We start from the raw sequence: 16,403 nt of genomic DNA on the forward strand, positions 1-16,403 counted from the left end.
ACGGACGAATGAGTGATGAAAGAATAGCAAGTGAGCTGTAAGAGAGGTAGGGGGAGACCTCGGTTGACCTTTGAAAACACATTATCAAAGATATTGGAGGAAGGTCAAGGAAAAAGCATGAGTATCCCCCGGAGGGAGCATGTATGAAGACGTTGATGACAGCGGACGAGGCGAAAGAGGTATATAGAGACCGTAGCGTTTGGCATAATATTAGTATATATTTTAAGAGCTATTAATCTTATTGTAAGAGTTTATCTTTACATATATCAAAAGGGGACATCGCAATAATTGTACTTGAACTTGTGACCCTCGTATTATCTTCGAAACATGTATAAATAACTGGTACTACTGATACTGATGCTCCTCCAATGTATGTATGCATATATAAGAATGTTTCATTCCTAAGAATATGATATTCCTGACTTCATTGCACCTATAATTAGAGCAAATAAAGTATTTAAATGAATTAGCATTTCAAATCTATATACGGTTTAAGCCTCGTCGAGTGAAATCGTAAAAACCGTCTCACTTCGAACAGATAGCGACTTTATCATATATATAACTGTTAGAAGTAAGTAAGTTCATAAACGTTAAAAGTGAATCTTTGTTTTTTTTTATGATATTATTATAATTTTCAGAGTTAATTCACACGACAGTCGAGCGTCCCGTGTGAGAGCGAATTATAATAAAATATTTTTGGGCATGTGTGTTTAACTTTCCTTAATAATGTTACGTAAAATATTATGATGAACACGTTAATTGTCTGCTTAACAACTTGAATCTCTTTTTAAAATGACTTTATATTACATTTTTTTTTATTAAGGAGACATCTTATTATTTTTTTTAAATAATTTTAAAGTAACAAATTAGAGAAATATTATTTAAGCAATAAATAATTGTATAAAAAAATAATTTAATAGTATATGGGAAGTCAAATTTAATATTAGTGCATAATGACAGAAATACAAATTATACCAACTATAGTAAACTTAAAACAAGTAACTTAATTAACTTAACATATATATTTTATATTAATTATTAACTATTATTATTTAATAACAAACAAAAAAATATATAAAGTACAAAACTTCATTGCAGTTTTGTCGCAGCATGGCGGGCATTACAACGTTGCTCTAGCAACGCTCAACTTAGCGCCAGACGCAGAGTGTCGACCGACGATCCCATAACAATCATATTCATATAGCACGCGGCGGCCGCGCGGTACAGACGTTGGATGTGGTAAGCGCGAGAAATAACCAGACGTTAATAAACTGCATTCGTGATAGCAACGCATTGTAAACACGGACGATTTTTAGTTTCAAATTAATAAGTGAGTGAGAGTTCTGTGACGTTGTAAGCCGTGTGAAACTACAGCTATGTGGGGAAATAACTAATTTTAATGTTTTTCGGTAAGTATCTACCTTATTTAAAAACCGTGAAAAAATCTTTTCTTCTATCACCCTGTATTGTTTGTTTTAAATATATTTAGTCGTTATATCATTCCTTACAAAAAACCTGGCGATATATTCCTTCATTTTTAATTTTCTTTTCATTATCTGTTGTCAAACGGAACCCAATACCGTACTTTAATCATATACTCGTATAAATACTTTATACATAAATATTAGACAAATAAGAATTGAATTCGTTACCATCATTTACAATCAGACAGACATATTCAAACTATGCCACGACGGCTTTGAATCAATAATGTTTTGATGCGATCTTCTGACGCTTATCACAATATACGCTGCGTTTCTACCCTTTATATTTTCTATGTTTTTACAACACCGATAACACCAATATCATTAAATATTTGCGAAAATTCCGCTGTTTACCATATAATATAAATATTTTAATCTAAATTAAACGACATATTGCCTATATTACCGAATTTTAGTTTTTTAGCACGTTTAATTGTTTTGTTTTAAATATTTTCTCTAAAAAGTTTTTTAAATTAACTTTAAATTAAATTAATTTATAATTTTTTTTTATAAAGTATGGTAGTTCTTATCAATTGCGTTATGTAAAATATGAAATTGTGTGTACAAAATTTATTACAAGTTGAATTGTTACAAATGTTATGTAGATAATACCTACTGAAATTTGTCCTCTTTAAAACTGTTTTAACCAATATCTGTGATCTGTATTAAAGTTGTAGTGTTTAAATATTCTATATTTTTTTTTATAATTGTATTGGGATTATTGTTGCGAATTAGGGAGCAAACCTGTGAAAGTGAGATTCTCTTCTCCATGGTTGTGGGTTCGATTCTCGTTTGGGGTAATGAAATATTTAATATAAGTATATATTTATGTCTTCGTTCTGATATCGAGGCAAATCACAGCGTTGAGTTTCGCCAGTCACCACGCAATGTCTCTAGGATCCTAACACTAGGTTCCTAAGATATCTTAGTTTTTAGCTCTCTGTATGCTATGTGCGTGATACAGGTAAAAATAAGATAAATTTGAATCCAGAAACATGTTTCGGCACATGGTCACGGAATCCAGCACCTTTTCTCTAACCTGATAGATGATTTTTTACTATTTTTAAATTTTTTATTACCTTAGATTTTTTTAATACAACTTCACTCTGTTCCCGTACGAAGGCGGGAAGGCGGAGGGAACCTAGTATTAAGACACTCCGTTGCCCATTTTCCGCCGATTTCTTTTGGAAGTGCTTAACCGGCGTTCTACTTATAGTATTTTTTTGTAAAGTAAGCAGCGTACGTGAATAATTACGTTTAGAAATTAGAATAATATCTTTATTTTCTTTTATATTACCTAATAGCTCTTTGAATTAAGAAAGTCAGATATGAATTATATAAACACCTCGTAACCCTTTTTCCAAGTTAAATACACTATGTTTTTTTCCACTCTAGTTTTTTTTTATATAATAAACAATATCTTAAAAGTACAAGAATTTAATAAACAGGTAATTTTACTAATTTTTATTGTTCTTTTTCTTGGAATATGACAGTCGATTGTAGTACTATGCATTGTTGCTTAATTACCTGTACTCTGTGCTCAGGTATAGAAATAAAATATAAAGCTTCATTATAATCTAAAATGAGTATTATTTATGAGTTATAGTTATGAGTGTAAAAGTGAAATAAACATTTTGTCACGGGGAAATACTATATTGACTTTTTTAATGCATCAGATATGTTTTACCAAGAAACAACTAAGTCAAATACGGCTCTTTAAGTTCTCAAAAATACCCTCGTCTTTGATCTAGTATCATTCTAGTATCAAGGCAAATTATTTAAGGCTTTATTGTGTATTAGGAGAATGACAATAGTAACAGATCTCCCCATTTTCATTTTTTTTGGTTCATAACGTTTACGTCCTATATTGATATAATAATGCATTGTAAATATTGAAGTATTTCTGTGATAATTCCTTCGTTCTAATATAAAATATAACAAGGAAAAATATATACCGACGTAACTAGCATCTCTTTGGGCTTCGCTAGAATGTTCAGAAACTATGAGAATGACAAATAACACTTTTGTGCATCTATATCTTTCCTCTCCAAACTTCCATGTCAAAAAACCAAAATGCTGCAAGAGATGAGATAAACAAGATGCGTAAAGACGCGAAGGTAAAAAAACATACTTACTTTTAATTAAAGGCCAAACTCTTTACAATCAATTTCATACCGTCGTTACAATTTAAAAGGAAATTATAAACCAATTATTTTAAGTAGGAGTAGGTCAAGTGTATAAAATTAATGATAATTGCATAATTTATAAGATACCTACTTTTAACGCTGTCGATGTCGTATCGATTTAATGCACGTTTAATTCATTTTATTTCATTTTGCAGTTCCTTGCCCTAATATGGTTAATTATTTTGAAATGTATTTCGGAATCGCAGCTTTTTACTTTATTTCAGAAGATTTTAAACAAATAAGATATTTAAAGACTTCTATTTTTATATACTTATATATTTTTTTGTGTATGTACATTTCATAAATACATTTATGTCAGGGAGCCAGTCTCGGTACTGGTCTCCATAGTAGAATATAGGATCTAACTCGGACATTAGATATTTTCCTGCGTCACGTTAATTGAAATATTTGTAAGTTTATTTAATTACAGAATAATTTCCCGAGTTTTAGGGACATTGCGTGTTATTGACATCGTTACTCTTTTAAATTATATTAAAACAATGATAAATTCATGAAGAAAACATTAAAACAGTAGATTTTGGTGTATCTAATAATTAAGTACTTTAGAGATAAAAGTACATATCCTGGAAAGGAAGTTAATTATAGAATCGGAAATATAGTAATTTTCTCACGTTACTTTATAAATAAATTGCTAACGAACGACACACGGTTACCGTGATGGTTGTGGGTTCAACTCCCACTCAGGGTAAAATACATTATTTCATTTTAACGCTTTGGTAAGGCAAAACACGCAATGTTTCGGTTTCGGCAGGAAAACGGAGATTTAAGTGTCTCGATACTTGATTCTCTCTGCCTGCGGAAAAAGACGTAAAGCTGAAGAAAAAGAAACTAAAGGAGGTTTATATATCCCAGTTGCCTAGTGTATAGATGTATAGCGTTTTTGCGGCGACCGAATGCCATGCCCTTATGTGGCGAGCGCGAGGCTGGTTGAGGCAAAAACTTTGTAAAATAACCTGTTGGTGTATGAAGTTGAACCCGGAACCTTTAGTTATTCGTTACGTATCGTTATCACAGGCTATGTACACGTGGTGTGTATTGATTTTGACAAGGTGAGACTGTAACGCGACGGTTGTGGGTTCGATCCCCACTCGAGGAAAGTTCTTTTCATTTCTTCGGTCTAGTGTCGAGGCAAAGCGCGGCGTTGAGTTCCGCCACTCAACACGCAGTGCCTCCAGAATTCGGCGGAAACCGCGTGAACCGCGGAACGGAGTGTCTTAATACTAGGTTCCCTCTGCCTACCCTGCTGCGGGATACAGCGTGAAGCTGATTTAAATGATATAAAAAAGTATTAATTACTCGTACGTTTCAATATTTTAACGCCAGTCATTATAATGATACGTCGCTACCAATTTTTCTTATAATTAACGTGTTAAATGATTCGCGCGAAAATTACTCGTGATTTATTTGAGACATACATACATACATGTGCCGTTAAATAGTGCGGGTTTTAAGTAAAAGTAGTTTTTTTCAACATGTTTTTATTAAGATTGACTTAAAACTATGTAATAAACTGAATTTGATGGGCTTGTAGTAATTGTATCATTATAAATCTTGGCAATTATATGTAACTTGGGCGGCGAAACAATAATATGGTACCATCGAGCTGGTCTGAAGATGGAACAGATGGTCTGAACTTAGAACAAAAATAATCTACATAATTTAATTAGCAAGATTGACGTTTGTATTTATTTTATTAGTTAGATATTAAAAAATATAGAAATTGATTGTCAATAGAAACTTATTTAGGTAATTTATGTATATTTATAATTAATCACTTGTAATTTTCATTAAACAGATAAATAGATAAGAAATGATAATTCATCTATTAATGTATTTTTGTGAAATGTGAACACCGCGCTTTATTTACTTTGTTACCAGATCGAAGAAATTAAATGGAGATAAAAAATATTTCATCCGCGTGGGAATCGAACTCATAACCCTCGCCTTTACGGCCGTACTCTTACGCCTCTGCGCCAAGACGGTCTTATTTTATGAAAAAAACATTTCTTTTTATTCCACATCCTGTCATACAGACATATAAACAATATTAAGTGAAAGTGAGTAAGACTCGCCGTGGTCCAGTGTCTAACATTTGAATTTTAATATTAGCGAATATTAACAAAGCTATTAAAGTTTTCACTCGAAAATAAATTAGTATAATTATATTGACAAAACAAATATTTTTGTGTTCTCGCAAAGAGAGTGGTCGTGATGGCGCCAGTCTGCGACACTAATTTTATTTATTAAATAACTATAATATGTTATAATGTTATTTAACATTTTTAATAATATATTGATTGAGGTCAGTCGTGGGCCACGACTCGTGGCTCAGTGACACAAGCGTGTTACTGTAAACGCGACAGGTTGTGAGTTCGATTCCCACTCGAGGAAATGAAATATTTCATATTTACGTCTTCGCTCTGGTGTCGAGGCAAACAGCGCGGCGTTGAGTTCCGCCACCCAACACGCGGAGCGGAGTGTGTTAACACTAGGCTCCCTCTGCCTACCTGCTACACATGGGATACAGCTTGAAGCTGAAAAAAAATCCTAATTAAGACCAGGCAACGGCGTGCAATTTGTGACACTTGGGTGCCACCATTCAATACGTAATGCTTTCCACCATAAAGTCAAGAACGGAGTGATTTAACATTATGTTTTCTCTACCTATCTCACGTAATAGGCAAAAAGATAAAAAAAATGTACCTAGGTTATACAAATTAGTCTGCATTCAGTATTCAGACGTACGCTGTAGATTACGATGACGGCGCCCCATTCTCATTCACAGAGAGGACTTTGACCCTTGCTCCTTTACTGTTTCACGATTGTATTGTTTTGTTCTTTACTACTTGAAGTACAGTTTATTTTTTTATTTACTTATCATATAATTCAAAAGCTTGGTGCCTACGCTTTTTATGTTGATAGGTACCGTACCACACAAAATTCTTAGGGTACCGTAGGGTCAATAAATAATTTGACTTTATTATCTTAGAGCATTCTTATGAACGAAAGAGATACGCAGAGACCATAGAGTATTCTCTAGCTACCTCGCTAAGTACATAAAAATAGGTTAGGCTAATAATGAAAAAATAGGATTTTTAGCGATGAGTAATTAAGTACTAAACCAATTTCAGGATGATTGACAACAGACAATAAGGTAAAATTAAAGGCAGGTACAGAACCTTTTGTTCATCTATGTCACAGTACCCCACTATTAAGCAATTTTTTAAAGCTCTTTAAGGAAATTGACGTAAGTATCTAATATATTTTATACCCTCGGGAGAGTAATTCCATTAGACTGTCCCTCATGAATATGCTGTTCGTTTGAATTTTTTACAGTCATGTAAAAGTAATTTAAAAAGACATGAAGTTTTCTACGTAATGGTTACCTAACATACAAAATAACGAATATATAATATTTATATTTCTCTTTTCTCTATGGTTTTTCATTCGTGTTTCATTTGGATTATATTTAAATTGTCTGTATTTTCTTGGTCAATCAAGTAAAGTATAGCAATCTTACGAATAAACGAGCATTTGATTAATAAACAAAAAAAGCTTTCCAGATTTGTACAGAACCTGTAGACTGTGGATCCAACTAGCTCGTGCAATACGTAATGGTGATCGGATATGATGATTGTAGCGCCGTCATTCATGTTCAATGTTACAGCGACCTTGTAACGTGGGAAAATGATGTTATGATTTGTGTGTTACTTATGTAATGGAGTATTATATATTTATGTTTTGTTAGCTTTTATCTTATACAGCTTATATAATTAAATTGTTTGGTTTAATGAATTAGTAGTATTTATTTGGATGTAGTTAGGTTTAAATTCATATTCCTTACTGTAATTGATAAAAAATTAACTAAAGCTGTTACTAAACTAAGTTGTGGTTTTGATTTCAATTTGGGGGGAATTAATTAATTTCATTTCCTCAATCGCAATGTCTCAAGAAATGGGCGAGAAGTGGGGAAGGGAGTGTCTTCAAACTAGGTTCCCTCAGCGTACTCTGCTATCAGCATACTTCAAATACTATAAATCTAAATTATACCATTACATAAAGGCACAATAAACAAACCACACTTTTTTAATATAAGGTAACATTTTCATAAACAGATTTCTTCTATTAATAGACAAGATTGCACGTTCAGGGTACCTATAAAAGCTTATATCGGATCTTTAGTTCGTGTAATCAATTAATGCAGCGCGCGTCTGCCGGCGGATATCATTATTACCGGCGGTTCCGCGCCACCTGTCTCCCATTGACACTTCGAATTGTCCACAAAAAATACATAACCCATACCTACACTTCTGTTACGAACGTTACGTAACTTTGTACTTACGAGTATATTGATAACCAGTTTTGGTTTCAGTAAAATTATATGTTTTTTGTGATTCAAAGTTTATATGTTTATACGTACTACTAGTTACATAGCTAGTTACATGCGTGGACTTTAAGAAATAAAATGGAAAATTCTGTTCTTGAGAAATCCTCTTTTAATGCTTCCCTAACCCACAATTTCAACGTTCTATGTTTCAGTAGTCTGTTCATTGTCTATCAGTCATTCTATAACGAAATAGTTTTCAATATATTTCTTATAAAAATCGCATATCAGTTTGTCAGTAGATATTCAATTATTAAGGGACCTTGAATTTAATCGTTTGCAAATGAAATTGGTAAATTTAAAAATTTGTTGTGTCATATGCATTTATTAGAACAATTAGGTTTACTTGTTTTTAAAATAATCATTTTTTATATACAAAGGTTCATTACTAACATACTTAACGATATATGTTTAGATAATATTTTTTAAGTAAATAAAAAGGGACACACCGGGGTTTACAATAACTAAAAGTGAAAGTGGAAAGCTAAGTGTTCTAAGATTGGTTTCATGATACAACTGATTTATTGCGGTTGCGCGGAGTCGGTTCGCCACCGTAGCCGCGTGGTCTTTTCCTGGCGTTTCTGAGAACAGCTTTGAAAAACTTGTGTGAGCATTGTCCCACATATCATTTAGGTCACTACACTTCCGTCCGTCACTCATGTCATTTAACTCGGAAAATCATCGCTGGAAAATATTATCGAATTGTTGTGACTAAGAAAAATATAGATAGATGGGCTTTTTTTGAATATTGTCGGGATCTCATTCGGGCATTTAATTTATTTCTATAATCTATGCATCAAGGTTATAAACATTAAATAAGCATTATGTAAATAGTAAGTTTTACTTGTGACTTCGCCCTCGTGGTAACCGATTGATAATTTTACCAAATTTAACTTTGATTCTAAGAGGTGGGGGTTCAAATCTTGCTATGATATATTTTTATACTGAATTTTCAATATAATAATGTTTCTAGGCGTGCGAAGAACCCTTGGAATATTGTAATATGAAGCTTTTCAAGACACATTTCAATAGTTTTATTCTAATTAACTCTACGGTACCGACTATTTCTACTTATTTTAACTAAAACATAAACTCGAGTGCCCTTGAATACAGTCCTTCGATCCGGTTTACACGTATGTAGCATTCCTTGTATAATAATCCTTAAATGTACCAGCATGAAGTAACAAGCCTACTTGTGCCTCTAGACCCCATGTTAATCTTTTTGTTTTATTCCTTGAAAATTTGTATGTTATTCTACTACTAGTTATTCTATTTTAATTTGAACGAAGCTAAAATAAGTTGAGCGTTTAAAGCAAAGCCTTTAAGCACGTGTATAGTATATTTGTATGAATACCATAATTATGAACACATTTATTAACGAAAGAATAAATTTAGAAGTTTTAAGTTATTCCCTCTATGAAATGAAATTTTAAGCTCATTAACTTTGTATACGTTGAAATGACGCTGTTCTCTATAATTTTGTTGGAAAATATTGTGGAGTACTGTATTGCTTTTCGTTTTTATTCTTTTGTAGCTTCGCGTTGGATCCCGCATATAGCTAGGTAGCTAAAGGAAGGAAGGAGGGAACCTAGTGTTTAGCACCGCCAATTTTTGAAACATTGCGTATTGAGTAGCGGAACTTAACGTCACGCTTAGAATTAAAAATCAATCTCAAAAATTAAGCCATACGCTTTATGCACATCATGCAAGCTGAGAGAAACTTTTTGTTATATACAACTTTCCACACTTCCTCTAACTTTACAGTAAAATAAAGATTTTCAATATAACTTGCTGTCGTATGTCGAGTCTTCGCACAAATTTCGGCCAAGGAGTTCCAGTGGCGGTTTACATCTTTAAAAAGCAACCTTCTTTAAGCGTAAAGCGAAATAAATACACTTCGAAGTTTTATTTACATTTTATCAATTTTTGTTTCTTTGTTGGATATTTCAAGAGAGTTTACGTTATAGGTGAAGCATGTCTTTATACCACACGCGTACTTATTATAAATAGCTGTAAACAAAGAAAAAAAAGTATTTTTATCTACTTGAACCTAGGTTATCGGTAAGGGCCCGGCGCTTGACTCAAACAGGTCTTCAATAAAAACTTTGAAAGATAAGCTCACTTAACTGTAAGTTATGGTTTTGTTTTAAATTCCTTATCGTTTAGTGATTTGTCTCAACAATACTCATAATTTTGTAGAGAGGTATTTGGTTGTCTATTGTTTTGTTTGTAGTTTAAGAGGCTTTTGTTTTCCGGCTATTGTAGCTTATACTTATTGAAAATATTGTAGTCAAGAAATATCAGTGTTAATGTTTTTTTTAAAAGCAGATTTGTTTTTGTAGGCAGAGGGAACCTAATGATAAGACCCTCCGTTCCCCTTTCTACTGCTTGATGTTTTTGACTAGTTTTATCTGATTCTTTACAGTTTAAGCTAAGGGCAGTGTTAAAATTAAAATAGTGTTTCATTTAGTATATAAGAAACGAAATGAACTTCCGTCGGACGCGCACGAAAGTGTCTTTAATAGTTTAGATCATTATACTGAAGTGAGGATGCAACTTGTCACACCGTACCATATAAATAGACAAGTGGATAGAAAGCTCTTTAAAATATTTGAGTTAAGTATAATAAAAATAATTAAAACAAGTTTTTGACTTGTTACTATCGTGGAGTAGTTAGTATATAGGTACCTGCCTTAACTGTGTAGGTTGTACATTCGATTCCATTTAGAGCAATTATTTATAACTCAACTACTATTTGCGATACCTATACAGTATGAAATTTAAAAAAATATATTTACTGTGTGATTTTTATAAAATTAAAGTGGTTTTTTTTTCAGTTTTTATTTTTTTTAAATACAAGTAACATACAATAGTTTGAAGTAAATTTTATGTATATTATATAGCTCATGAGGTCTGTAGGACGTTTAGACGCAACCGCAACATCCGCGTAATGTATATTGTTTGTTCCCATTCGAGTTGACACCGCGGTGTGTATCTCCTTGGCAATATCCCTGTTAGAGCCAAAATCACACTTTACCTATGTTGATATTTGCCCGATTCAGATTTGAACCTAGAACTAACGGGTACAATTAGTTACGTCCTAACTAAGTCAACAATGTACGGAAGTTATTAATTAAATGATACCAGTAAAAATTACGGCGTCGTAGCGCTGATTATAAGTACGGCATTTGTGGATTCGATTTCCACTCGGAAAAAGCGCAGCATAGAGATCCGCCACTTAACACGCAATGCATAGAAAATGGGGTGGAAGTGGGTGTGTGAAACAGTGTCTTAACATTATATTCCCTTCTTGCCGTATAGGGGATACAGCGTAAAATCAAAAACACGTTAAACAATGTTTTTATATAAGTATATACAATCCATATTTTTATTAAAATATTACACCACACTGATGTACTGCAAAAACGGCTAGAAACCTTTTACTTTCATTTAATTATGTCGCTAGAAATAGAATACCGTAAAAAGCTAAGCAACAAGAACTGAATTGATTAATAATAAAATATTAAATAATACTTATATGAATAATTAATATGATATAAGTACTATATTATTAATCAATTATAACGTAGCCGCAAAATGTTCATTTATTACCATTTCCTGGTAACAAGACAAAGTGCGGCGATGAGTTGCGCCACTTGCAACGAGAGTGGGATATGGAGTGTGTTAATACTAGTGACTGGTTTTTATCTTCCTGGCCTGCTGTAGATAAGGCGTAAAGCTAAAAATAATAATGTGAAAGTTTGTGTTAATATTTATGTCAATCAATTTAATTATTTCTGGAATTCATGCAGAACAGTGGAAAACTAAAAATAATTCAATTCAGATATTTTCTTTAAAAAAAAAATAGCCTAAAATTTTGTAACCTGATAAAAATTATGAAGTACCTACCTTCTTCATCACGTAAGCTTCACGACGTCGTCACTTAAAGCCTACGCATGCTCGACGCCCACTCCCCTATTGTCTCCCTGTACAAAGAAAAATCACATAGAACCAAATAGCTCTTCTCAGCAACATTATAAAGAATATTTTCATTTAAATAATAAAGACAAAGCTTGGACCTATTTGGTGTGCGATCAATGGCGTATCCAAATAGTTTATTGTCTAATTTCGAAATACAATGTATTCTTACGTGTAATGTAAGTGATAGCGGCCATTCGGTATTCGCATGAAACGCGACCTGTTGAGCAACCTATCAACACGCTCGTATCAATGACACACGCTGAAATTTAGAAATTTTTAATGGACACCGAGTAATTGGATACAATGCACACATTTCGATATTATTTTCCCACACATTATTGCTTAAACGTGACAAAACAGTGTTATTTTTTTTTTGTTAAATACTAGTGTTATGCTCGCGGTTTCGCTTGCGTGGTGTTCTCGCTTATTTCATGAGATACATCGTTGGGGAAACGATTTTTTAATATTATGTATACAATGTCATACTTTACGTGAATGAAAAAATAAATTATTTCTTTTATATGTAAAGTTTATAATATTCTTCATAGCTTCACACTTGAGAATTATTGGGCCTCAACGATGTCCTGTAAACTATAAGATATTTTCAAAGAAATAATTAATGTTGATCTCTATACTTCTGAATGGGTCTTTGATAATATCCCGAAGCAAGGTGAATCAGGACCACAGTACGTGGCAGTTACGTGGTAAAAACAAAGTGCATTTACAGATTACCATTTATTTATTTATGTCATTGCGATTTAACATTGCCTTAATCAGTGGATATTTGTTACAATTAGATTAAAAGATTTAGATCATTTGCATAGAGGCCGTCGTTGGCTAGCGTTGTAGCGGCAGTGTCTGTCTGCATATCCCTTCCTCTCTCTGATAACAAGACAATGTGCAGCGTTGAGTTTCGCTATTCAACACGTAATTTCTCGGAAATTGGTCAACGGAATGTCTTAACCATAAATGTCCTCTGCCTACCACCCTGCTATATGTGGATATTAAAGCTAAAGCTGCCTGGATTGTTGTAGATTGAATTTCACGCAATAAATTTTAATCGATATTTGTTAATTTACCTAAATAATAATATAAAGTCTGTCTGTATTAGGAATGTCGTTTTTCAAATTTTTTAGTAGGACAGTACCATTTATAATACTTTCTTTACAATTAAAAGTGAAAGATAACATGAATAAGTATAATATCTATAATGAATGATATTTCAACCGGTCTATAATACTTAAAACTTATAAATATTAATTGAGAAAATTGTATGTATCTATTACTCATTATTTTTATTATTTAAAAATTAAAAAATATCTTACAATTAACCTCAGAAAGCAGTGCAGCGCCGCGGGAGCAATGCCCCTACAAATGCAGTCAGTAAACACCTCGTAATGAGTGCGCGTACTGTACTGTACCACCATCTATTTACACGTAGCATCTATCTATCAGCTGTCTGCAGGTATAAAAACTATAAGTGGATTTCATTATTTTAATCAACTTTCTTGTAGCTTGCCTGGTCTTGTCTGTTGGACCAGTGGATTAGTGGAGGACTGGTTGTATCAGTGATCATGGGTTTGATTCCTTCCGATTTATAATATTTTTTTGTGCATTTTACTGTTATATATAACTAAAAAAGATGTAGATATTTACGATACTTATTTATGTTATCTTTAAAATTTTAATTAATAAATAGATTTGTCATCGAGTCATTAGAGTTGAGGTCGTAGTGGCGTATTGGTATAGGGTTAGACTGTAAATATAATGGTTGTGTGTTCGAAACTCGGAAAAATACTTTATACACATGTATTTGGGGGTCATGCGGCAAGGTGATTTCTTAGAAAAAATAATGACATAATACATTCATAATATTTATTTAAATACTTCAACATTTTTATTAATTTCTAGTCTATTTTTTAATAACTTAAATTATTATTATAAAAATTAAAACTCATCACTGTCTGTACGTGGAAGATATATGGCAAAATCTATTATTGGGGGTATTTATTATTGGAAGAGAACCGAAAACAATTTGTGTTTGTCTGGGCGCTAATCTCAGAAATGACTTAACTGATTTCGATGCAATTTTCACTATTCCATCGGTTCATAAATAAAAAAGTCATATCAATATAAAGAATTGTATCCTACAATATTGCTACAACAAGAGTTTATAATTTAATTGGCTGAAACTTTAGCTATCAATGTATGGATATTGTATTTAGAATAAAAAAATTAGATCACGAAAATAATTCCGATGAAAAAATAAATAATTGTGTATAAGTGGGTGAAGCTGCAAGCGGGTCGCTAGTAAATAATAAATTGAAAACTTTATTTACTCATATTTTTTTTTTATTCATAGTCGTGTTCCATATTAAGGATTACTTACCTATTAACTTAAGGATTACTTACTTAATTAATAATATAAGTATCTATACAAAGAATTATTAATTATTTTTAATATAATATGGGTGGGTAAGGAAGGATACTAGTTGGACGGGTTGGGCATGCGCGTGCGCAACGACCGGTTAGCCACAGGGTCGCGCACCGTGAAATCAATGACAATGCTTTATTTTATTGATATCGATATTGTTTAATATTCATAAATATGCCATATATAAATTGATAGCAATTTTACATATTATTATAACACGGACATTGGACAGATATTCTAAATTTCAACTTTTAGTAGGTTTCAACTTTTAGTAGGTAAATTATATCTCGATCTTAGTTTTTGGCGATATTTGTAGGTTTTTACAAATATTCAACAATTTCACTGTAAATAAATCACATTGTATTCTTATCGTATGCTTACAATGACATGACAACCCTATTTCATAAAATTTGGCAAAGATTTCATATCTAACTGTAAAAGACCGTTATATTTCAGCATTTTGAGTATTATAGCGCGATATGCAAACTTAATGGATTTTATATATTACATGCAATGGAACTCCTACACATAATCGTATAAATATTGAATATATGACGTACATTTAATATTTAAATAATATATTTAAGTTTAAATTTTTTTTATATATAATATTTTAGCTTCATGCTGTATCCCGCACATAGCAGGGTAAGCCCAGAGAACCTGGTGCTAAGACACTCCGTTCCCATTTATATATTCCGTAAACACTTTCTGCTGAATTCTAGAGGCATAGCGTGTTGAGTGGCGGAACTCAACGCCGCGCTTTGCCTCGGTATCAGAGCGAGGAAACGAATAAACTAAATATTTCATTTCCTCGAGTGGGAATCGAACCCACAGCCTGCCGTGTTTACAGTCGCACATTTGTCACGCGCCGCTGCGCCGCGACTCACAATTGAGTAGGAAAATTAAATATGTATGTCAATTAACATATTATTGATATAAACTGACTCTTTAATTTCCTTTTGTTCATTATGTTTTATAAGTCCTACTTATTGTAAGAAAAGACATACCAAATGTTTATTTTTTTAATTAACCGTTTAATAGTTAACGCTATACCAGCATTATAAGAAGCTTATAATAAATGGTACTCATGTGTCTCTAATTTCTACTTTAATTTATAACCTTAGGGTTAAATCGATAACGTCATTAAAAAGTTTTCAATCAATATTCAACTTTAAAAAACCTGCTAACTTTCTAGCAAATATTCAATACAAAATTTTATTTCCAACCGATACTTTCTTAACTTTGAATGAAATATCAAACAATATTTATTTTTCCAATAAGTGAGTCGCAATGCGGAGACGGACGTGGAACAAATATTGATATTTTCGTCTTCACTTCCTGCACCCGTGCGGCGTAGCGAGAGCGCGGTGACCAGGGGAGGATTGACAGGTTTACTAAAATAGAACGATGAAATACAGTAGTAAGGTATATACCACATTATATTATAATTACTTATAGATTATTTTTATTGAGAAGGACAAAATAAAATTGGCAAGGTATCGCTTAACTGGTCGTTGATATATATTTTTAATTGGTATCAATAAACATAGGTATGTTTTACCAATTGAACAGGGAAAGAATTTACTTAACGATTCTAATAAACATTAATATACCTTATCCTATAAATTAAACGGAAAGAAATCTGTGAAGGTTTTACATTGAGTGATGAAATTGGTCCAACTAACCCCTCTTAAGATTCGGCACGTGCACTTTAAAGGTGTAGTATATTTCTTTATATTTATAAGAGTCCTTTAGTACCCTCAGGAAACCCGCATCCCACTTATATTATGTACTTACAAGTCTAAATGTTAATTACCTATTGTTCAGTCACGATCGCTTCCATGACACGCTGACTGAGTTATACGATTTAACTGACTTACATTCTTGTATAGTACTTTATCGATACTTATTTT

The 16,403-nt window shown here is 32.4% G+C and overlaps 1 protein-coding gene across 2 annotated transcripts in view; it reads left to right on the forward strand.

Annotated features, from left to right (window-relative positions):
• Positions 1-1,185: 1,185 nt before the first annotated feature.
• The window catches only part of LOC146532952 (uncharacterized), a 78,019-nt gene continuing 62,801 nt past the window's right edge, over positions 1,186-16,403 (forward strand). For both annotated transcript variants that reach the window (XM_085195746.1, XM_085195749.1), the window contains exon 1: positions 1,186-1,409. The gene's annotated coding sequence lies outside the window, so the exon portion shown is untranslated. The remainder of the gene's footprint in view (positions 1,410-16,403) is intronic.

This window comes from Heliconius melpomene, chromosome 13 (assembly GCF_056956725.1).
Source record: "Heliconius melpomene rosina isolate 202511_hmr_F chromosome 13, ASM5695672v1, whole genome shotgun sequence".
Classification (NCBI taxonomy): Eukaryota; Metazoa; Arthropoda; class Insecta; order Lepidoptera; family Nymphalidae; genus Heliconius; species Heliconius melpomene.